At 36.1% G+C, this 23,306-nt stretch overlaps 2 long non-coding RNA genes and 1 pseudogene across 4 annotated transcripts; 1 reads left to right on the plus strand and 2 right to left on the minus strand.

Annotated features, from left to right (window-relative positions):
- LOC112186780 overlaps positions 1 to 23,306 on the minus strand; it is a 70,351-nt pseudogene that overhangs the window by 40,340 nt on the left and 6,705 nt on the right.
- LOC121051906 lies at positions 2,847 to 9,652 on the plus strand. 2 transcript variants are annotated; one of them, XR_005807418.1, is made up of 3 exons: positions 2,847 to 3,002; positions 4,274 to 4,718; positions 4,944 to 9,652. It is a non-coding gene; the product is annotated as an uncharacterized LOC121051906 (long non-coding RNA). The 2 variants fall into 2 exon arrangements; XR_005807419.1 differs by having other exon boundaries at positions 5,040 to 9,651.
- Positions 11,077 to 14,339, minus strand: LOC121051905. Of its 2 annotated transcripts, XR_005807417.1 has the most exons (4): positions 14,261 to 14,339; positions 12,745 to 13,466; positions 12,137 to 12,271; positions 11,077 to 11,667 (listed from the first exon to the last, which is right to left on the minus strand). It is a non-coding gene; the product is annotated as an uncharacterized LOC121051905 (long non-coding RNA). The 2 variants fall into 2 exon arrangements; XR_005807416.1 differs by lacking the exon at positions 14,261 to 14,339 and having other exon boundaries at positions 12,745 to 14,252.

The raw sequence follows: 23,306 nt of genomic DNA on the forward strand, positions 1-23,306 counted from the left end.
GTTTTCAGTTTTTGATGTTTGTAATTCAAAACAAATTTTTGTTATGATAATTTGGTTGTTTCGATTACTTGTGAGATTGAAAGCATGTTTTGATGTTTAATTTCTAAATACCATGAAGCATGTTAACGTTTTAGGGTTCTTGATAATATGAAAATTTACGATTTCAATATGTCATAACATGTTTGTTGATTTTGTGCTTCAATCCCATCGTTTATGTGTTTATTGATCTTAGGATGCATGCTTAGATTGTTGAGCATGTAATTGAATCTATGTTAAGATATGTTAGCTTTCTAGGTCTTAATAATTAAAGTGGAAAACCTATAATTCCTTAAGTAAATCAATAATGAGCTTTGCATGCTTGTATGGTGTTCCAACTTGTATTCTTTGCTTGAATTAATCAAACTTTCATATGTGCTTAATGCGTTGATTGTGTTTTTATTAGTGATTAGCTACTACTAGTAATTGCATGCTTAATAGGGTTAACTATGGTGTGTTCATCTAGTTAATTTAATTAAGGGAAGTAAAAAGGACTTTGTATGTGTTAATCTTTGTTTTTGATCGATTCCCTGCTATGATATATTTTGATTCAAAAGTTAAGAATATCACCCTTGTTAACATGTTAATGATTAGTTAAGAATATCACCCTTATTAACTTGCACGCTTGAATGTATTAATTTGATTCAAAAATTAAGAATATCACCCTTGTATATTTTGATCCAAAAACTCCACAGTTAGCCTTGACAGCAATATATATTCTCCATCGACATTAGTGTAAAAGAGGCTTCTCAAATTGGTGAGGGAAAATCCAGAGGAGAATCTCATTTGAGTTTCTACTAGCAATGAAGTGCAATGCTCTTCTTTCTCAAACACAACACATCGCAGATAGTAGCCACTTCGTAGAGGAGTCAAATGATCCCCTGGATGATGGACTTTCCTTCCATTTCTTTCCATCAATCTCATAAGCTGTTCATCTGTTACCCTATCAATGTCATATATTAGAAAAATAGGTTTTTACTGTCCTTGCCACAACTTCTCCTTAAATTAATCAGCAGGTCTATCATAGTTAGTGAGGTGAGTTGTTCAATACCATTCTTGGATATTCTTAGTACCCTAATGACTCATCCGATTGAAATATCCTTCAGTCCTATTCTAAGTAAAGAATAGCACATGCACTGCAATGTTTCTTCAAGGGTGGGATTTTTATACTTTCGAAGCTCAGCTCTAAAGGTCCGTTCAACTGTCTGCTGTCCTGATCCTTTTGCCACTATATCAGTGATCAAATCTTGTTTATCCCTGCTACGATCCTGGTTATCCTTATAAATTTCATCATTGATAAGAATGGAGCTAGGCTTTGAACCTCCATCCCATATACATAGCACAAAACAGTGTCTTCAATATCCTTACTCTTGACTGGCATTTCATGGCCTGCATTCACTACTTTAGACACCGCAATATATAATTTAGTCCTGCTAATATATCTTTTGAAATTACTACCTTCACATGAAACCAGGTGTTACGATACTCCTTTAGATTACCAACACGTGTCATTCTAACTGTTGGAGCTACCACATCGAACTTTCTCCTTTCATTTGAAAACACACGGATTGTCTTTCTTAGTTTGTCATACAATGTAGACCTTGAGTCAAGTCCGACTAATACCTCTTCATCTGTGATATTGATGATGTTTGTTGTGCCTTTCAAATTCAGCCAGTCTTGAGAATTGTAAATCACAAGGTAATCAGATTTTGGTTTTTAGAAGAAAGTTTAAACAAAAGGATAAAATACTTGAAGCAAAGAAACAGCCGTAAAAAAGAACTTGAAGCAAAGAAATAATGGTACCTCATGATCCTTATATAAAGCCTTGCGACACAAATATGACTTTTCCTACTGTATGCGCCATTCCATTGCCATATCATACTCAAGAGGCTGGGCAAAGTCTGATGTTGATAATGCCTTTCCATACAAAATGAAAAGAAATAGATAAGTATATATACATATGCGTGTGCGTGTGTGTGTGTGTGAAAGAGATAACAAACAGAAAGATCAAAATACTAAGGTGGTTACCTTCTTTTCACTTTGGCTTTGAAGCCGGTGATTGTCGATCATTAGATGTCCAACAAATCTGGATGCTTTGTCAGGCTCATTTAGAGTCCCTCTGTAAATGACACCAGTGACTGGTCTGCAAATGTAGAGCCATAATATGTACAGGTCTTAGATAATCTTGAGTACAGTTGAGCAAATTCATAACTATCACTGATGTAATAGTGAGGTTTGTGACTGGTTTAAGAAAGTACTGCTTAGAGTAATAGATAGTAAAATGACTATTGTAATTGTCGAAAATAAAATGACCAAAGATGCCAAACTGAGGGGTATTATAGTGGCAACTAACTTGCATCTCATACATTAAAAACGTGACAATCATATTTGTGTATGGTAAATAAATAAAAAACAGCTTTAATTGAAAGTTATAGGTCACTGGCAGCAGATTTTAAAAGCAGCCTAGAGATTGCTTTTAGAAATTGTTGTGGATCAAAACACGCTCTGCAGTTATTTTATGTACTAATTTTTTTTTGAGTCACAGTAATCTCAAATTAGCCCTTAATAGGGTATTAGGAAAGACTTCCTTAGAGTATTTTGGGTAAGGAGCAATTAAAAAACTTAATAGGATAAATGAAAAAAAAAAATCTCTAAAAATAGGATAAATAGACAAAATCTCTAATCAATTTATTACCTAATAATTATGAGTGATTGAGTGAGTATTTAAAACTTCTCTTCATTGACATACAAAAGAAATGAAAATGTAAATATGAGGGAGTGAAATTCACAATTTCATCTTTAAACCCTCCACCTAAAAACCTGAGAAACCTCAGGAACCTGAAGCTCGAGCAGATAGTAGTGGTCCTCGCCTTCGCTTTCCGATTGAGCAATCGATGTTTGCTCCGAGGAGCCTCCGCAGACACTGCCCTAAACTGTCTCTTCTCTCGCCAATTCGATCCCTCCAAGTACCCACTCTCTCTCTCTCTCACACACACACACACACACACCTTTTTTTTTTCCTTCTGCCTTGTCTGATTATTACTCTGAGAAAACTATGGGCTTAGTTTCTCTACACATCTACATTTTACAATATATAGACCCTGATTTAGTTGTTGTGAGTTTTCCCATTTGGTAAGCTGATTTCCAAGTAGAAAGAACCAGACTTTTTAGTTGGGTACCTGCGTCTCTTAGAATTGAAATTAATGTCTAGTATTCATAGAGATGCGTATAGCTTATTACTGCAACTCTCTGCATTTGGCGAGTAATCGAGTCTAGTTTAGCTTTAATTGTTTACCGAAATGTGCCTTTTTTAAGAGGTGTCAGTCCAAAACTGCTCTCAGGCAATGTGATTCAACCAAGTAACGCTAGTGAATTTTATTTTTTCTTTCTTGTTCACCATTCCATCCCTTTGATGGGCTGTCCCGTCAATTCCCACATAAGAGGTTTGATATCTAGTGAGTAGTTAGAGAAGCAAAGTAGTGAAGCGGATGGGAAAGGACCAGGGAAACACTCTTAGAGAGATTCGCAGAATGAAAATGAGAGGTGGGTTTTCAACTTCAAAAGAGTATGTTACCTTCCCTTTGTCGATGTATAAATCTGTTTCTCCTCTGTTGGGAATCATTTCACCTCTTGTGCCAAAAAAGTTTCAGTATTGAGATAGAGCATAAAGGACTCGACTGGGTTTTGGTTGTTTTTTGACATATAAGAAGTAAAAGATAGTGAGGTTTGATCTGATATTTTTTTTTTTTGGGCAAGAGATATTCAGTACTCTCAGAGCCTTAAGTACCTGCATTAAATAGTGTTTTGCAAAGTGAATGTTAAGAAGACATCAATGCTACTATTGAAATTTAACCGTAGAGGAGCTTAGGTTAACAAAGTAAACAGGAGTTGATGGATTCTAATTTTTGGAAAGTTTTCTGTCAATGGTTTCACTGCTTCATTATAGACTAATTTTTAATTTCCAAATAATGCACCCATTTGGGTGGAGTGATTCTAAAACTAGCGATTTAGTTTGGTTTGTAACCTTGTCTAAGTGCTGGTTTAGGATTAGGCCGTTACAATAACCAAAACAAAATACTATTACAACCCACTTTTGATGAGATTCGAGTTAGACATGGATCCTATCTATTTATTGTTATGCAAGTAAATTTAGCCTTGTTGTCAATTGCATATTTCGCTTTGAAATGGATCCATCCAAAATGGATCCCTAATCAGGTTGAGTATCTGAATTATGCAGGCCAAGAGGAAATTGGCATTGCTACTACGGAAACTCAAAACATCTGCCTGCCTCTCTACATGATCCGGGGCTATGGACCCTAGAGCATCTTCATTTAAGAAGTTTGGCTTCAGAAACAAACATTATGTTGGTGTTTGTGGGTGTCTTTTGTGGAGTTGTCCAGAATATGTGGATGCTGTGGAAGTTTCGCAGACTCTACAAGTTTGTTGTGATAACTTCCTGGAGAACAGAATCAAGAAAATGGCAACTAAGCTAGCAAGGCTGAGCGGTGGAAGTTTCGCAGACCATACAAGTTTGTTATTATAACTAACCTAAAGAAAAGAATCAAGAAAATGGCAACTATGCTCGCAAGGCTGAGTGGTGGTATTGTGATAATATTATCAAAGCCATAATCATGTTTCGCGGAAATAATTCAATATCTTGCAGTACCATTACAAAAAGGAAGGTAAGTAAACACGTGTGTCCCCTTCTAAATACCCACTGTTTTGGCATATGTGATTCTGAAGTTATACATATATATGTACACGCATACACACATACATGCTTACAGCTTTTGAGAGGATTGGAATATTAGTGCTGTCTTTGCTAGCATTGCATGTACATATTTTTTATATGTGAATTGTTTATAAAGTAGTACTAGCTAATCTAGAAATTCGTTTCTCTATGACAGTTTCAAATAAAGTTCTGTTATGATACCTCAGTGAAGTGCCACTGAAGGACCTGATGGAAGCAACGTGGATATTAATGTCTGCATCTTTATGTGCAGGCATTATTCAGGCTCTTGAATCTCATAAGCTAAATATAAAGAATATAACAGGAGCCGTGCACAAGTGGTGCTAACCTTGAGGATCCAGTTGCCATGGCTAGTATTTAGAGAGTCACCTCCTCATTCTTCAATGAAATTAGGACGGGAGTCCTTACGGGGGCGCTATCAGTAAAAGAGCCTGATAATACATTGAGACATTCAGAACCCCCTGAGCAGTAGGTGTTAGACAAGTTCATTGCTGTGATTGAGGATACAGCAGAGGAAGAGGAGTTTACCCGATTAAGGATTTGGAACGGAGAAGAATTTGAGGGGATACAGAAGATCCGAGGCACTTGAAAATGACATTAATTTCCAATTATGAGATCAAAAGGAGAAGGGCTCGGAGGGCTACATATGGCAAGGTAGAGGCCTAAATTTCAGGGTGATACAGAAGATCCAAGGCACTTGAAATTGACAATTCCAATTATGAGATCAAGAGGAGAAGGGCTTGGAGGCTGCATATGGCAAAGTAGAGGCCTATCAATAGTGATTACAAAGGTGATGAGGGGGAATTCACATTATAATGATATTGCAGATGCTAGCGTTTTGACAGTGATGCTCGTGATTTTTGATGGAAACGTGAGAACTGAGAAGTTTCAAGGCATTTACAAGAGATGGTGGAAAGGAATATCTAATTGGCAGAGGGAAAAATGATAAGCACTTTAGCAGAAATGGTGAAGCCAATAGTAGTAAGATAATATCGGAGAAAGGTACTTAATCGGGAAATATGTTCAGCGGTTTGATAACATTGCGGCACTCTGATTATGAGGAAGAACATGAATCAACTCCATCAAGAGCTATGCACTAAAAAGATCATAAGACATTCTGTTTCAGAATGTAATCGCGTAGTTGGCTGCTATCACATAACCTAATTTTGGAGTCTAGTATAAGACATGTGCTATCTATTTGTCTTTGGTGAGAACTTTCAATCAAACAAGTCTGTTTTGCCTCTGGTTGAGCTAAATTTGGCTGAGAAATAGTGGCTTCAGTGGATTGAAATAGAGCACAAAGGCAAAGTGATTGGTATCTTGTTGAGAATTTGCTTGAAAGTTATGGTTCTCTGATCTTTAGGTTTATAGCAAAAAGGGAAAGACTGGGTCTGTGCTCTCATGAATAACAGAAGTAAAAATTGCACCTTGTTGGTCATTCTGTTTTGATCCCTGATATAGAAAAGAAAGAAAAGAGAGAGAGAGAAACCAAAAAGGTTAATTTGGTAATTTGATGCTGTACCAATAACCTGTTTTTATAAGTGAGAATCTTGAATCAAAGATCTCTGCTTGGCCTAGCCTCCTCCGTCAATTAGTTGTTGAAGCATGTCTTTGGAGACGTGTGTTTATCGTAGCAGAGTGTTTCATTTACGTTCACCCTTCCAGCTGCGAGGGAAGGACGAGCTTTTAATTATATTAAAGCTCTTCAGGATGAAAGCAAGCCGCTGTCAGAGGACTGATCCATTTACTGTTGAAAGTAGAACTCTAGCAGTTGCAACAGAATTTTGGGTCAATTTCTCTAGTATTAAGCAATCCAACAATAGGAGTGAGTACACACAGATGATAGCTGGGTCTCTTTCAAGCATGGGTGTCCCGGAAGCTGAACATCCAACTATCATTGAAAACATATACCTGGTCCTTGACGTGGCTGTCTCCCCCGAGCTGCCTGTCATTGTGGCCGTTTGGGACATGACTTGCATCAGGTGTAGTCCCGATCTGGTTCCTGCAGTACCAAATATTGTTGTTCCTGCAACTAGCTCATCAATTGAGGAGGGTTTGGAGGAAGCAGAGGCTATAGTTGCAGAGACTCCATCATGTGTTATTTGCACCGAGGATCTTCCACTAGGCGATGAACAACTGATTAATCGTTTGCCCTGCAAACACCATTTTCATGTGCATTGCATTCTCCGGTGGCTGGAGATCAGTGGCGTATGTCCACTCTGCCGATCTGAATGCAGCCAGCAACCATATCCTTGACACTAGTTAAGGCTCATGTAAGCCAATGCGACCTCACTTAGAGGTGCTGCCAAGAGGTGCCCATGTCTTGTTTGTTTCCTTCTTACTTGCCTTCCTAATCAATAAGCTTGTTTCCTTCTTACTTGCCTTCCTAATCAATAAGCTGCTACTAAGACAAATAAAGCTTAAGAATTGTCGTAATGTATCATCTTTTATTTAATTTGTTGGGAACCATGCGACATTTCCTTCCCTCTATTGTCCTGCTTTATTTGCTGAAATTATAAGAAATTTGTACTTTCATTTGAGATCATACTCAATTGCTTGTTGTCTGATTTCCTAAGACAAACTAGCTGGATTCAGTCATGATCCTTTGCTGTTTACCTTTAAACCAAATGGCCAGATCACTAAGACTTCTAAAAGCAAGTCATCTTCTGTTCTTTTGTTCACTTTACTGTTCATATTTGGTCATGAGATTACATATCATATGGTCCAAATTTGATATCTAATGCCTTCCCGTCATAAGTGGCAAGCCCACAGCCTCCCTTTCATGGTTTCTTCTATGTATATATAGGTCTGGTTATATGAGAATGTAATAGTCTAGGTTTCACTTGTCTTAATTTAAGTGAGTGACTTCTCTCAAAACAGGTTCTACTTTGTGTTGTCTTCTAATTCCCCGTGATGTGAGTATGCTTCGGATATTAATTAGTTAGTGACTAATGTCAAACTTGAAATATAATCAATAGCTAGCTAGCAGTTGGGGTTGGCTAGCCAAAATGGTGAGAGTGTGGGAAAATTGATTAGGATTAGAAATGGCATGGGAACAAAGTTTTCTCTGTCTAACATTCAAAATGATCCTCATTTGGTATGTGGCTGGGCTGGAAACTCAGTGCCAATAAGACTAATCATAAGTCCAAATTTCACTTGTAAGGATCTTCTTTTGCTACATAGAAAGTCCATAATTATGTGTTCGAGTTGTGGGTCATCACTTTCAAATAGGGATGTAGAAATATGAGTTTCAATTTCTATAAAACATGATAAGCCTTTGTGCATGCCTGTAGTAAATCCCTGATCCTATCTGTAAATAAATCATTACATTGCTGTTCCCCTTTAGTCAAGATATTATCTTTACACGACTGATGAAGATTTGATATCTAATGCTTTTCCGTCCTAAGCAGCTAGCCAGCTGCTGCATTTGTAGTTTCTTCTATATATGAGAATGTAAGTACGGATATCTGCCAATGTCCGTTTGGGTTCTAGTAGTCTGAAATAAGTGAATGACTTTGTAATAATGAAACATGTTCTACTTTGTTTGATTATGTCTTGGATATTAATCACTTATAGACTACTGTCAATACTGAATTAATCAATAGTAGTTAGCACTTTGGGTATTTCTTCCTGCACACAAACATAGCAATTTAAAAGCTAAAAACTTCACAAACAGTAAATTGCTGATTTGTGATCGCAATTCATCGTCACTCACCAATATGCGATACCTGACATGCAGACAAAGAGCCTCGAGTCGAGGACATGAGGCAAATTGGGCTAGTACTCAAGGTAATGATTCTTTTAGACCTTCACAAAGAAAAAGCCTTGCTTATCTTGCAGCTTTGATGCAAGAAATCTTCACAATCTTTCGATCATATTCTGAGGTAAGATTAGCAGCGCAAATGTCTGTCTTTTTTCTAATGTGTTACACCAGGTAAGGAGTCATATGTCTTTGTTTTCTGCGTTATGAAATTCTACTCACATATTTAGTGAGTGTATAAACAAGTCAAACACGGGTGGATACCTTGCATCCGGTGAGGAGTTTGCTCATCACTGTAGGCGGATATCTTGTATCCGGTGTTTGACTGGACGTGTGCATTGATGTCTGTTGGCATGAGGCTAGGGTTGAAGTACATTGATATCATACTCTGATGTCCAGCAGAGTTTACCTATCTGCAAAACGATAGTTTTTGAATGCAGTGCAAATGGACCATCATTTAGAGAGGGTTATGACTATGCTAGCACAACAGGGATGTGAGAGAAAGGGAAATACATGAGAAAATTGTGTGATTCTGTGCATATTTATTTGAATTTTCTAATTGATTGTTTTTCATTTGTTTTGGTTTTGACAGCAAAAAGGAGTTGTGCAGGAAAAAGAGTAGCATTTGTGGGCTTTACAGCCTTAAGTAATATACAAGCTCAAATGGAGTGGGCTTTGTGATACGGAAACAGTGTAATTAATCACACACTAGGGCCATATGAAATGTCAAGTATATTGTTTGGTTACGGGATGAGATCAATTTTTATCAAATTGATGATGGTTGTCACTGCTAACTTAACGTTATAAATAATGAGTTTTTTTTATCTACAATTGCTGCTAATCGTGGCTTTCCATTCTTATTTGTATATTGGTGAAATGTGATGCTGATCTTGAATTCCTGAGATGCTTTTCTGAGTTTGTTAGGAAGGGAAGAAAGAAGGCATCTGCAACTATTGTTTGTTTCGACACTTATAAATGGTATTCTAGATTCATGTTCATTGAAAATATTAATTCATCTCATTAGATTTGTTTCAGAATATCCACAGCTTGATAAATGTGAGAAAAACTTTGTAGGACAACCAACTCTCGATGCTTTCCTACAAAGGTTCAAAGGATTGTAAGCGGATTACATTATTCTGGCTTTGCTTGATGTAAACGAGTTTGTATGTTTATCTCCATTTTGGAAGGGTTTCCATTGCCATATGCCATATGTATGAGGAAAATGCTCATTGGCCATATAGGGATTGGTTTTCTCTCTGTTAATGAGTAGTCAGTAGCGAAAGAGTTGAGCTTCTTTTTTTGCCTTCATTTTCAGCATTATTTTATATTGTGCAGTTATCTCTGATTTACTTGTATTTACTGTAGGGAAATATGGGAATTGTTTCACAAATGGAGAGCCATCAATATCTAAAGTACTATCAGGTAAAGATTAAATATGTATTGACATAATTGTCAAAACGTTTGAGATAAGTAGGTCTCTGCCAATACAAGATCGATGTACACCTGTGGAGGTTGAAACAAGATGATATACTGAAAACAAGTTTAATTTCATAGCCAGCGTCAAAATGTGAATCCCATACTCTCTTGCCTAGAGCTGATAATTATTGCTTGAATCTTTTTTCTGGAGCAAGACTCCTACCAATTTTGCTAAACTTGGTGTGGATGGCACCCGTTGTAATCAATTTGGTATGATCGAAGTTGGGGTGTGATTAGAGACCACAATGGTGATTGAATTGTTGGTTTTAGTATTAAGTAGGGTACGGAGCAGCCGGGCAGGTGATTAATGCTGAAGCCAAAGGCATGCTTTCGGGTTCTAAGACTAAGATTGCTTCTAACATGCGAATAAATTAAGATGTGATCTATACATTAATACTTAAAAACGGAACATTTAATATGTGAATATGTGATCGAAAAGTGGCTAAAAACTGGAAATCCGTTCCATAAGCTTTAGGTAAGGATATTCTTACCTGAGAAAACTTATATATATTCAGTTCGTTCGTGTAAATTGCATTTTAGATGCTTTAATGATCATCAATTTGGCTGAAATTTTGCAGACAGAAAAAAAAAATGTTTAGAGAAAAAATAGATAATGGATTAAAACTTAGAATGACAAAAATACCTTCAAAATATGACAGCGTCTGCTAACATCTCCATGTATTTTATGTTGGGTTGGAGTCAAAACCTCAAGTATCATTGTATACTTTTGAAACTTGAGGTAGTTAAATTTAAAATAAGCAAAACTTCGGGTATTATTTGAACAATTTTCCCTAAATTTTCAGATTTTTTCTTTTAAATACCTTTAATCAAGTTTACATGGGAAGACCCCCTAAATGTAAATTTGGGACCAATTGTTGGATCCCTTAATAACTACAAGGTTGCCAGTTTGCGTTTTATATCATGAAATCTGGATGGTCGCTACATGTATACTAAACCTTATTAAATTCTTCATTTTGCTACATGCATACCAAACTAAACCACACACTAATTACCAAAGTTTGTTATCGAACTAGCAAGATCACTGGTAGCTATATATGACAAAACATACATAGATCGATCATAGTCTTGGGAAACAAAGTTTGTCATCTAACTGGCAAAATCACTGGTGGCTATATATGACAAAACATACATAGATCGATCATAGTCTTGGGAAACAAAGTTTGTCATCTAACTGGCAAAATCACTGGTGGCTATATATGACAAAACATATATAGATCATAGTCTTGAAAACATATTAAATGGAAAGCGATCAAAGGGAACACCATTCCTTAAAACGCAAGACTTGCATTGCAAACTAGAAATATACACATACATATAATCACGGAGCCACTGGTTTGTGCTTATTTGGTTTGTACTCAATTACCACGAGCGCCCTCTGGTACCTGATATGGGCATTCTTCAGTCCAATGTGCACGCCACATGCAAAAGTCGCACACCTTTCTAACAGCGAGCGCTTCCCAGGGTCTGTCAGGGTGGCCACCCTCCTCATAACATTCCTTGCAGGTTAATGCATACCCAGGTCCAAGAGTTGCGCCCTCCGGGACACCAAAGAAAAGGTACGGCAGTGTGAAAAATGGTGCTCATTGTCCTTCAAACAATCCCCAATCTATTTCATCTCCTAGTTCTGTTTGCAGTTATATTGTCAGATACCCAAAAAAAAAAAAAATTACAGTGGCAAAACATTACATATAACGGATTCCTATTCCCACTATCAGGAGTATGAAACATAAACAAACTACGGATAAGAAACTCAGTACACTAGATCACAAAATCAACTCAGGAAAGCTAACAAAAATTAAAATCAGATACAGACGAGAGAACCATACATTTATAATGAACCGTATAAACCATATAATTCAGTATTATGTCATGTCATTTAAGTAGATTCCAAAGAGTATAAGATCTATTTTCCTCCCCGACAAAACTTAGGACACACAAATGAAACTACATAAACCAACCAAAAGTACATTAAAAAAGGAAGTTTTCACACAAAATAAGTTGGGTACAAAATTAAAGTCTCACACAAGAAACATAGAGCCCAAGAAACTTGCAAATAATTATCATAAACCATATAGCGAAGATCAAAAGTATACCGATAGGTGGGCAATCAAGATCTTTAAGAAATTCTTCATCAAAGTCACTGTCGTCTGAATATACACATTCATAGTCTATACTTGTGAAAGAAGCCTCTCTTTTGTTGAGTTTCTTGTCTCCTACTGAATTGGTACCTATGCAGAACATAATGAATAGAAAGTATGAACCAACTGGACTAGGATACATAAACAAACTACCACTAAGAATAAACATATACATAGAATCGCTGCAGATATAATGAGATCGATGATCCTATCAACGAATAATTACTTTTTGTATTTTATGTAGGCTACTAGAGTCGCTACAGATACAATGATATCTATGATCCTATCAACAGATAATCACTTTATGTAGGCTACGCGTCATGCACATCAACCTAAATGGCTAGCAAAAAGTACTACTCTCCAAGTCCAAATTGATCCCAAAATATTAAAAGTAAATGTAAAAAATAAAAATTCCTCCATATCTCCTTCAAGACAGTGGCCATCTATTACCAAGACTCTTAATACATATTAGCTCTATGCAAACCTAAGGTGCGCGGAATGAAAGAGAATCTCGACTCATAGCTAAATTTCTTTTGTTTTTTAAACTAAGATCAAGAACATACCAGAAGCCTTTCTTCCTCCTTTTCTTCCTCTTCCAAATTTGCCTTGGCTAGCTCGTCCAACAAAGCCTGTTCTTCAAATACCAACAAATCCTCTATTTCATCTTCCAATGAATCATCTTCTACCAATGCCCAAAAAGCGTTTCCTAACTTTTCCACCAAACTGTTTTTTTCCTCGCCCGACAAAGACACATCTGCATTATGAGAAAAGACATAAACCAACCATGTTTCTGAACATAAACAAACTAGGGATAGGAAAGCTAAGAGACTAGATAACGGAATCAACTCAGGAAATCTAACAAAACTATATTCAAATACAGGAAAGAAAAGACATTGATGAGAACAAGTATAATAAATACAATTCAGTGACATACAGTAGAGGATATGTACATCTTTGATGAACAACAAATAGAGAAGCTGCAGAGGCAATGAGATCTCACATGTCACGCCCCGAATTTTGAATAATAAATTCAAATCTGAAACATGAATAATTACGAATACAAATACCAATCTAATTTTTTTTTCCTTCAGAGTGACACGCCTCACACCACTCAATAATATAATACTCAACTCCTCAATTTCTTATTACAGCACACTATCACAAACTCCAAATTGATAAGTTCTAAATAAACATAACGAAACTCACAATAATGCTGTAACTCAAATACCACTACTCTAGGCAGCCTGATCACCTTCTCGATTCTCCTGACCTGTAAGATTTCCCGCTACACAAATATATAATGTGTACCGGGATTGCAACAACACAAACCCGGTGAGCTTGACAGCCCGTATGAGTAAACGAAAGGATTGCACAAATTTAATATAACAATTTCAACTCCAGCAATTGAAATTGTAGTAATAACACAATCACAACGACCACCACAAAATCTCATCACTTTCTCACTCTCACATATATATATAGACACATATGAGCTACTCTCAATTTCGCTCATAAGGTCACTCAATACTTTCTCACTCTCACATATATATATAGACACATATGAGTTACTCTCAATTTCGCTCATAAGGTCACTCAATACTTTCTCACTCTCACATATATATATATATATATATATATATATATATTATACACTTATGAGTCACTCCCCGTTACCCTCATAAGGTCACTCAATATTTGGCAGACAGACTAGAGCTCTAACTGATCGCAACCACCAGCCCGGCGCGAGAGCGTGGTTCACGATTTAATACTATTAGTAACCACCAGCCCGGTACGAGAGCGTGATTCACCAATAGATGCCATGGTCACCCCTGTGACCTATTGATCTCCACAGATCAATATATCTCAACAAATCAACAATTTATTGTTTCTCAAACAATAGACTCAACACCTCACTCAATATATAATTTCCTCAACACAACCCAACAACACGTATATTTTATCGATAATAAAATATGTATAAAGTCATTTACACACGTATTAACAGCTATAAATATTATAGCATTAAATATAAATATTTTGAACTTCAATTCGTGAATGAACCATGTGCGGTTTACTCACCTCGATACTCCCGCTGCATCTTCAAATTAACACAATCACACCAAACTTGCTCGCCCAGTAAAAACCGTCAATCACCTAATCATAAGTGACTTGAATTTAGCCATCAACTCACAAAATTAAAATAAATGACACTCTGACGGTCTGAATGAATTTATACGATGATCCAACGGTCAGATCAAATTTATACGATGATCCAACGGTCAGATCCTCACGGATTGCCCTTTGGATCATCCTCCCGAAATTATCACGAAGATCCAACGGTCGGATCTTCCTGAATCGCCTCCATTAACATCTCCACAGATTTATATGAAAATCCGACGGTCGGATTCTCACGAATCGCCTTCCAAAACACACTTTCACAATTATACGAAGATCCAACGGTCGGATCTTCTCCCATGACCACACAAAGTCATCGGGACAGTCATACAATCAACATATCAAACCACAAGTCCATCGGACGGTCCGATCTTCACAGATCATTAATCGAACAATCGAAATTGATCGAAATCGTAAAATTCATAACTAAATCATACGATATCCCAAAATTGCGTATAATATATTGAAATGATCGTATTGAAATACAGAATCTAAAAATGTAAAGAAATCACATTTTTGACCCCCGGAGGTGGCCGGAAAATCGCCGCCGGAGTTTGGACAGAGCCGCCGCCGACCACCGCCAATGGTGTCGGGGCCAGGCTGTTCCTCTTCATCTCATCAAGCTTAACAACTTTCATAACTAGCACAAAGTCTGAAAATGAACGGAAGTAGGAGAAATTATCTAAAACAGTCGTGATGGCCGGAAAATTTCCAGAAACCGGCGAAATTTGCAGAAACCGGCCAACCGATTTTTCCACGTACAAACTTCATCTTTTGGCCTCTATTCCTTCTGGAGAGTTGTTAAGAACATCAAGGAAAACTCACTGGTTCAAGAATCACCCAAAACTAAGCTCTATAGCTCGAGATATCATGATCGAAAACTTCGGTGGCCGGAAAAATTCCAGAATCCGGCGAGCTTGAGTTCCGACGTAAAAAATTCAAGAATTCGCTTTGATCCCTTCATGAAAGTTGTTCAAAACTTCAATCTGAGTTCACCAGCTCAAGAATTACAGGAAGAGGTGGTCTATAACTCGAGATATCTCGATCGGAAGGTTGGTTTTCGATCGAAAACCGGTCGAGCTCCGACGAAACCTTCAAACCAGGTCTAGTCCTTCATCTTGCTTGCTAAGGAGGTTGAGGCGAGTCTAATGAGTCAAAGATCAAGAGAATTGGTGGCCTGTAGTGTGAGATATCGAGCTTGGAACCAAATCGGGTTTAAACCGGTCTCGTGCTGCACCTCCGTGTACGGCTCACAGGACGACGAGAGGCTGCCACCGGCAGTTTCTCAAGGAAGAGGTGAAGGCGTGGAATGTGGTCTGGGGTTGATCGATGGCCTGTGGAGCGAGAACAAGCTTGGAGAATAATTGTCCTGTTCTTGGATGGTTTCAGACGAGAGAGAGAGATGCAAGAGCTAGCAATTGTGCATAAACAGGAAATAAACAAGTCTCCGAGCTTTAGTCCTTAAGATCAGAAAGTTGTCTGCCACCCTTTTTCTTTTATCAACAGTAATTCCACTAAAGTCGTCAAAAACAGGTTATTACACCACATGATACTTGTCTTCAAATCAAATTGATCTCAGAAGATTAATAAAGAAAAAAAATGGCTCAATGTTTCCTCCTAGACAGTAGCCACCAATTATTAGGACACAGGTGTAATGATCAAACCATTGCAGAACTTTGGGGCAACTAATTCCTAGCACAAAAGGTAAAGAACATATATATTAGATAAGCTTGACATACAGACTCATACGAACAAGAAATCGTAGCACAATTAAGTCAGGCCCTTTGGTTATTCTATTATTGATCTCATTGAAATAATGAAAAGGGAACAGCACTAGGCTATCAACCATTTTTCAACAAACCATATAATTCAATAAAAACACACGTGAATAGCCAATAAATTCTCAAATTGATTATGCTCAACGACCAAATGGAACACCGAACCCTAAAAATATTTTACTCTAAACATTTAAAAAAAAAAAAACAATTTTGGAATCAAAGAAAATAAAATTTTTGAATTCCTACTGCAAAGAGAATTTCATACAGAAAAAGCTAGAACGTAACAGCACAAGAAACACAGAGGAAATTTGTGATTTATACTGAATTGGTAGCCAAAGAGAACATAAAGAAAATAAAACGAACACATACCATTGTCGATCTTCGCTGCTTTTCCAAGAGACATGGTTTTGTATGTGGAAGAGAGAACGCAGATCGGCGGAGAATTTATAATTTTATATGGCCAATATACGTATACGTGGGAATCATGACCGTTGGATCAATGTGTAGCCCCTTACATGTCAATTCAATTCGCTTTTATTTTTATTTTTTAAAATAAAAAAAAACTGCAGTTTCTCTCATGATTTAGGAAAATTTTCCCCTTCTATTTTCCTGATAGGTATTGCAATTTTTTGAAATATGATATAGTCAATTGACTATCTTATTCTCATATAAAAATAATTTAGTTATTAGTATCTATATTATGTGAAGACATATATGGTAATTCAAAAACTTAACAATTCCTTCAAGAATTGACTTATTTATATTTATATAATAAAAGAATAAACGTCAAAAACAGTGACTGCAATTTAGGTCATGCGATAATTTGGTTCCTCACATTGCAAAACTATCACATTGGTACCTCAAAATTAAAAATTTAATATTTGACGTCATACCGTTAACAACATTATTAACACCTCTATTTTTTCAAGGTATTTTCGTTTTGAGAGTTTCTATTGGGACCTCCAAATCTGCTCACTTGACCTCACTCTATTATGAATTATTAAATGACATATATAACCTACTATAAAATGACTATTAAGGACAATAATTATACAAAAAAATGGTTATATTTATTTTCTCTAGACTTTCCAATTAAATAATATTAGATTGCATTCTTTATTATTTTCCCTATTTATTTTCATTTTCCAATTTCACTACATACTCATTAAAGCATTCATATATATATATATATATATATATATATATATATTAAGAAATAAAACTATGATTAAGATAAAAATGTATGATATGTATATTGAACGCATATTGGCTAGGGATAAATTGTATTATGCCCTAAATCTAAATCTATTCATTATATTTGTAAAAAGAAGAAGAAAAAAAAAAGAGCTAGCAAATAAAAATAAATAAAAAATATTTAAATAATTAATCACGAGGTATAGAAAATAGAGAAACATTAAGAAAAAATGATTAATCTTTTTTTTTTAACAGCCAAAAAAGAAAAAGTAAATAAAAAAAATCACATAATAGTTCATGTTATTTTATTTTTATTAATTTTTCAAACTCAATACCTTGTGTTTGATTTTTTTTATTGGATAAGAGATTTATGTTGTCTGATTAAGAAATGGAAATGTAATTAAGATTTATAGAGTAATTAAATCATTGAAATGACTAAGTTTTTTATTATAAAGATCTTAGTTTGTTTGTAAATTAATTATATGAGTGAGGTTATTTGAGGAACTTTAGTGAGGTTTAATGAGTAAATTTAGTATTTGAAAATTTGATAGGAGGTGTAAAAAGCATAGAGGTCAAGTGAGCAAATTTGGAGGTTCCAATAGAAAAACTCTTTCGTTTTACCCTCTCTCTTTTTTCCCGCCAAAAAACTTATTATCATCTTGATCAAGATAATTAGTCACTGATGCACTAACTAAAAATAAGAAAAATGCAAAGCATAAAATAATACTAGAATATGCAAAATAGACGGTGCAGTGGATTAATCTGGCTCTGCTGGGATACCTTGCATGGGTGCATGTGTCGCTAACTTACTAATGCTGACCTCCCCCAATAAAAAAAAATATGCAAAATGAGAAGTAATTAAGATAACTACTAATTAACTAACATGACAGAAGGAAAGATAAAAATGTCCTTGCAAAAAGGAGTTAACGGAGTTATTAACATAAGACACCATAAGCATGTTAGGAATTAATTTTGAGGTACTAATGTGATAGTTTTAAAATATTAGTAATTAAAGTGTCGAATGACCCAAACTTCATGGACTATTTGTGATATAAACTCTTAGTAAAACATAAAAGTAAAACTGGGTAAGCGAAGTGACAATTTATAGCTAATGGTAAAAGTTTTAACTGATTTTAGTCTTACAAGCTCTGAGTATTGATACTCAGACATTTTGGGACCCACACATGTCACTTTTACTTGTCTTTTGTTTAAAAGAAAAATATAGACGGAAAGGCCTAACTTGTTTCCGATTTCTAAAGGATGAAATGAGTTTAATGGTACGTTTACTTAGTTGGAATAGAAAAAGTCATGAATTGTAAACAACGAGAATGAAAGAGGAATCGGTATGTGAATGATTTCTAAACTCATACCCCCTTGCTTATCAAATTTTTAGTTATTCAAAAATCGATTCCTAATAATAAGGTAGGACTCACATCCATTCCAATACCCTTATATGTTAGTAAACAAATGAACTCTCATATTCCGGAATCGTTCCCTTCATTTTCATTTTCATTCCAGGTAAGTAAATGTGCCTTAATTGTCTGAGTTCCTCATATCATCTTATGTTTTGATCTAGATAGTCCACTGACATCTTATGGGAAAGAATCAATCTCATTTATTTTGCAAAATAACAAAATCAAAGTTGTCACCCCCGATTTTTAAACACAATTAAAAATCAATATATGTAATCTCATACTTACACATGCGTGAATAATCAACCATCAATACAAAATACATGGAAAGCTTTTTTCTTTTACACCAAGTACCTATTGATACCCTGAAACCACAATAACAATATAAACTCGCTCCGCAGAGTCATATATTACACACGTTTACGAATTAAATTGCCACAACAAAAGCCTACAGCATAGCAGAAGTCATAATCAAGGCAAAACCAACAAAATTAGCTTCCTACCTGTACTACTGCCTACAAGCTACTTCAACTTCAACTACGATCACCCTGACCTGCAAGATTAACCCCTACACCATTGAATAGTGGACCGGATTGTCACATAACAAATCTAGTAAGCTTATGAAAGTTTATATAAGTAACTCAAAACATTCATTAAGCAACTCACTCCAAACACAAGAAAACACTCATTTCAATTAAATAAAACAATTACGCATTATTTCCTTTCCCCGAAGGATATGCATATGTCACAACATGACAAAATCATACTATTTGACCACTCGACAAAATAGATATGAAACTTATATCCCACCTAGACAATAAATAAAAAAATATTCTCGAAACTCTCTTAAAAACTCGTACTTATGAGTCACAAGTAATCTCTACATTACCCCGATAAGATACCATTAAACTCGTACTCATGAGTCTCCAAGTAATCTCGACATTACCCCCATGAGATACCATTAAAAACTCGTACATATGAGTCTCCAAGTAATCTCGACATTATCCCCATAAAATACTATAAAAACTCGGCAGACATATTAGAGCTCTAACTGATCGCAACAAACAACCCGGCCAAATGCATGATTCACGATATAATCAGTAACCAACACCAACTAAAGGCATGGTTCACCAATAACTAGTAACCAACAACCCACTAAAGGCATGGTTCACCAATAATATGTCATAGTCACATTCATGACCTTCCGATCTCCACAGATCAAAATATTTAAAGAAGTCATGCTAGACTTAAAAATGTTACTCGAATCTAAATAAAAGATTCCCCATAATTAAACACTATCAATAACTCCCGGTACAAAAGACCACACATAAATTAAGTCACCTTTGACCTAAAAATGTTCCACAAAATCACCATACTTTTCAAACAATATAACTCAACACATTTCCACAATATATTGTTTTTCCGAAAAGTAAATACTCGAAACAATAATATGAATACAATCATGCATATTGTTTCACCACCACAAAATCCACACACGCACACATATAATACTAACTATAGTTTGTAGTTAATTAAATACCTCTAAAACTATAAAAGGAATTTCGTTCGTAAATGAACAATGTGAGATTACTCATCTCTAAATTCCTGCTGCGTCTTCACAAAAAAAAAAAAAAAAATACCGGACGTACTGTCAATCACCTAAAGAAAGTACAGGCTTGATTCAGTCAATGAATCACAAAAACACAATTATTCTAGGGTGAGGCTATGCTTTATTCACCCTACAATTAAATTTTTATCATGAAATTTCCAATTTCATCCTCAAATAATTTTAAAAAGAAAAAAAGATATTACCGTTGAAAATGTGAAATTGGAAAAGAAAAAAGAAAAAGAAAAAGAAAATTAGAATTAGCACACCATCAACCCCATGCCTTCTAGTTTCTTTTTACTCTTTTTTTCTTTTTTCTCTTCTCTATTTTCTCCCTTCATCAACTACTATGACATAGAATCAAACACAAGTCACATGAAATAGAACAAAATAATACTAACCATCAATTTTTTTCACTTGTTGCTATAGCTTGAAAATTTCGTTTACTTATTTGTTTGTCGGCTAGCGATGAAGAAGCTATGACAATTATTATTTTTTTGGTATAGAAAGATGTTATGATAATTCATATTAGGATGTCTGTTGGGTAAAGTTTTAATTGAAACAAAATTGATTTCTCATTTTCATTTTTTTTTCTTTCTCATTTTCATTTTTTTATGTTAATAATTGTTGTTAAGGACAATTTTGGGATTTTAAAGAAAAAATTTAGTTATAGGGTGAACAAAGTATTTAATAGGGTGTAAATAGACGCACCCTTATTCTAAAACTCCCGAATTAATCTAAAAATTTGAAAGTGACTACAATCGAGGCGAAACTTCATCCAAGACCACCTAAAATCTCCAAAACACTTCTACGGTCAATATCACAAAACTACAAGTAGATCGGATGGTCGGACTCTCATTGATAGAAAACCGTTGCGAAAAAAAAAAACGATAAAAATCCTAACAATTTCATCTGAACTCCAAAAATTACGTATTATATATCAAAACCTTCGTATCAACGAGTAGATGATAAACCGAACCCCATGCAAAGTACCCAAATTCTCCGCATGTAGGATACTTCTCGATAAAACTTCAGCACAAATAGGGAACATATATGGGGAAATTGAATCCCCCTGCCGCGAGCCTCTAGATGGACATACTTGGCCTCTTGGCTCCCCATTGATGATGAAAGAGTAAGAAACCGTAGACACACAGTTCATAATCCATCGCACCCACACCTCACCAAAGCTCATTTTCTTCATTACAGCTTCCAGGAAAGGCCACTCCACCCTATCATAGGCCTTACTCATATCTAGTTTGAAAGCACAATACCCAACCTTACAACTTCGAAATCTCAAAAGCCATCAAGGAATTGTCCAATATAAGCCTCCCTGGTACAAACGCGTTTTGAAAAGGAGAAATCATAGAGTCAAGTAATGGTTTCAAACAATTTGCCAGAACTTTTGATCCAATTTTGTAGACCACGTTACACAAATTGATAGGACGAAGCTACTGCATAAACTGGGGGACTTCCACTTTTGGTATTAGGGAAATTATTACATGGTCCAGGATTATAGTACACATGATGGTTCGGAATGATATTATTGACCCATGTAACTTGTAGTGATTTCTGATTGGTCTCTTAAATTAATTTTTTTTTTTTTCACCCCCTACATGGACCCCACCACATTCTAGTGATATTATTGGTTGAGACCACCACATGGCAGTGACACGTGGCAGTCCAGGACCACCTAATAATTCCTCTTGGTGGTAGCGCAACAAATGTGTTTTTAATAGCCCGTAGACGCTCCTCTGACCCAAATAGCTCCCCGATAGCACCAACAATATCATCTCCAATCAACTCCCAAAATACCTTATAGAAACAAGGAGAGAAGCCATCGGGTCCCGGCAACTTAGTCGGATGCATACTCTTCAAAGCAAAAAAGACACTATTAATCTTCTCAACTGGCCGCGTAAGAGAGAGATTGTCCTATGCAGAAACAACCCCAGGCACTGCTTCTAGAACATTCCAGAAGTTTACAGGATTAGAAGTCGATCGGAAAACAACCCACTAAAATACTCAACCACTATTTCCTCTATCTCTGCCTCGTCTGTGCACCACGTCCCCACCGTATTGAAAAGACCATTTAAAGCATTCTTCTTCCTTTGGTTTTTAACCATCTGATGAAAGAACCTTGTATTTAGATCCCCATCTCTCAACCAGAAAACGTGTTCTCGGTGTAGTTAGTAAATCATTTAACTTTGATCTTAAATCCAGTCTCTCCGCATTTGGTGGAGCAGATAAGGATCCATCATAGAAGGCAGCAAGTTGGGACAAGACTTTCTCGATATCTCTCCTTAAGCCACCAAAATTCTCCCTACTCCAAGACTCCAAGGCATCACGAGTCCTATTAAGCTTATGACACAAGGACGCAATTTGGTTTTTAACCATCTGATGAAAGAACCTTGTATTTAGATCCCCATCTCTCAACCAGAAAACGTGTTCTCGGTGTACGTAGTAAGTCATTTTACTTTGATCTTAAATCCAGTCTCTCCGCATTTGGTAGAGCAGATAAGGATCCATCATAGAAGGCAGCAAGTTGGGACAAGACTTTCTCGGTATCTCTCCTTAAGCCACCAAAATTCTCCCTACTCCAAGACTCCAAGGCATCACGAGTCCTATTAAGCTTATGACACAAGGACGCAAACGATCTACCACTGTTCAAACTTCCCCAACAATCTCTAACAATCTCCTTGCACTTATCCTCTAATAACCAAAACTCTTCGAATTTAAACCTCTTCTTCCTTTTTTTTCTCCCTTTTTTCTGAACCCTGATCTCCAGAAGGATTGGTAGATGGTCGGTAGCACTCGGATCAGGGTGCCTGACACGAGAAGCCAGAAATAAGTCTCGCCATTGAAGCGTTGAAGTAAATCTGTCAAGCCGGACTTTCACCTCCTCACCCCCTCTTATGCCACTCCATGTAAATCTGGGGCCTACATATTGTATATCTCCTAACTCA

This window comes from Rosa chinensis, chromosome 2 (genome assembly GCF_002994745.2).
Source record: "Rosa chinensis cultivar Old Blush chromosome 2, RchiOBHm-V2, whole genome shotgun sequence".
NCBI lineage: Eukaryota > Viridiplantae > Streptophyta > Magnoliopsida > Rosales > Rosaceae > Rosa > Rosa chinensis.